Genomic DNA, 1,744 nt, shown 5'->3' on the forward strand with positions numbered 1-1,744 from the left:
ACGGCGCCGGCGGCGCGCTCGGGGAGGGGCCGCGGGGCGCCCCCGCACCCGCGGCCGACGACACACCGGGCGCGGCCGGGCGCCGCCGCGCGCCCGCGCCCACCCCCCTACCGGGAGCCCGACGAGGGTCTTCTCGCTCGCCAACGCCGCCGCCGCCCGCGCGAGCGCCCGCGCTCACGGGAGGCCGGCCACGCGATCGTCAACGCCAGGGGGCCCGCGCGGAAGAGAAGAGAGCGCGCGACACGGAGAGGGACGCGTGCCGGAGGGCCGCGGGCAGCACGCGCCGCCCACGCACGCCCGGCCCGCCCGCCCGCCGCCCCGCCCCGGCGCCACGCGGGCCGGGCGGGGGCGGGCGGACGGGGACGGGAAGCGGGGCGGGGAGGGAGGGGCACGAGCCGGCGGCCCGCGGGGTCCTGCAGGGGGCGCCGGCGCGCCCGGTGGCGCCCCGGCGGCGCCCCCGCCGGGCCGGGCCTCGCCGGCGCGGCATGGAGGGGGGGAACGACCCAGGGGGGAGGCGCGCATCGGCGGGCGACACCGCGGCGTCCCGCGGGCCGCCCGCCGGGGCACCCGTGGCCTGGGGCGGAGCCCCGCCCCCCGCACGCGCCCGGCGGAGGCGTCCCGACAAGGCACGGGGGGTGGAAGGGGCCGCCGGGAGGCCGGCGGGCCCCGGACGCGCGGCGGACCGTGGGGAAGAGCGTCTCGGAGGAGACGGAGGCCGGCCGGGACGTCCCCCGCGGCCGCCGCCGGGGGCAGGCGGCGGCCCGACGGGGGCGCCCCGGACGCGGACGCCGCTTCCCCTCCCCGTCGCCCCTCCCCGGCCCCCGCCGCGCGGCGCGGGACCGCCTTCCCCCGGCGAGCACACACCCCCCCCCCCGTCGCCAGGGTGACCCCGAGGCCGCGTGCGGCGCGAGGGAGGGCCCCCGAGCCACGACCCCGGCGCGAGCTCTCGCCTCGCTTCTCTCTCTTCTCTCTCGCGGGCGCGGCGGCCCCCGGCCCCCCTCCTCCTCCTCCGCCGCCGCGGAGGGAAGGGGGGCGGACGGGGGCACCACCGGGTCTGTCCTTAGGGGGTCGTAGGGAACCCGGCCGCCGCCCGCGCGCCTCCCGCCGCCCAGGCTTGGGCGCGGGCGTGCGGCGGGCCGGCCGGCCAGCCCCTGCGAGGAAGCCCCCAGCCGCGCACCCCCGGGGGAGGGAGGGCCGGCCAGACGCTGGCCGGCGGCAAACCCCGGGGGGGCGATTGATCGTCAAGCGACGCTCAGACAGGCGTAGCCCCGGGAGGAACCCGGGGCCGCAAGTGCGTTCGAAGTGTCGATGATCAATGTGTCCTGCAATTCACATTAATTCTCGCAGCTAGCTGCGTTCTTCATCGACGCACGAGCCGAGTGATCCACCGCTAAGAGTCGTACGAGTTTGGATTCGCGGGGCCCTCCCCCCCCCCAGCGAGGAGGGAGGGAGGCGACCCCGCCCTGGACACGGCACACATCCCCCGAAGGGCGCCTCCTGCCGGCCAGAAGACACGACGGAACCACGACTCGGGAAAGGTCGGGAGGGATTCGCGGACAAGGGGCCCGTCCACACCCGGCCCCCGGAGGAGCGGGCCTGGACGCCCCCACAGGCGCCCCGGGGGTTCCCACCCCCAACGACACGGGGCACCCGCGCGCGGGCCCGCGCGGTCCGACCGGCCGCCGGGCTCCCCCTCCCGGCGGCCGCCCGGCCGGCAGCGGGGCGCGGCGCGGAGCCCCCCGGC

At 80.9% G+C, this 1,744-nt stretch overlaps 1 non-coding gene across 1 annotated transcript; it reads right to left on the reverse strand.

Moving 5' to 3' along the window:
* Positions 1–1,246: 1,246 nt before the first annotated feature.
* LOC135230113 (5.8S ribosomal RNA) lies at positions 1,247–1,399 on the reverse strand. The gene has a single exon (XR_010320771.1). It is a non-coding gene; the product is annotated as a 5.8S ribosomal RNA (ribosomal RNA).
* Between the last annotated feature and the right edge of the window lie 345 nt (positions 1,400–1,744).

This window comes from Loxodonta africana, unplaced genomic scaffold, assembly GCF_030014295.1.
Source record: "Loxodonta africana isolate mLoxAfr1 unplaced genomic scaffold, mLoxAfr1.hap2 scaffold_784, whole genome shotgun sequence".
Classification (NCBI taxonomy): domain Eukaryota; kingdom Metazoa; phylum Chordata; class Mammalia; order Proboscidea; family Elephantidae; genus Loxodonta; species Loxodonta africana.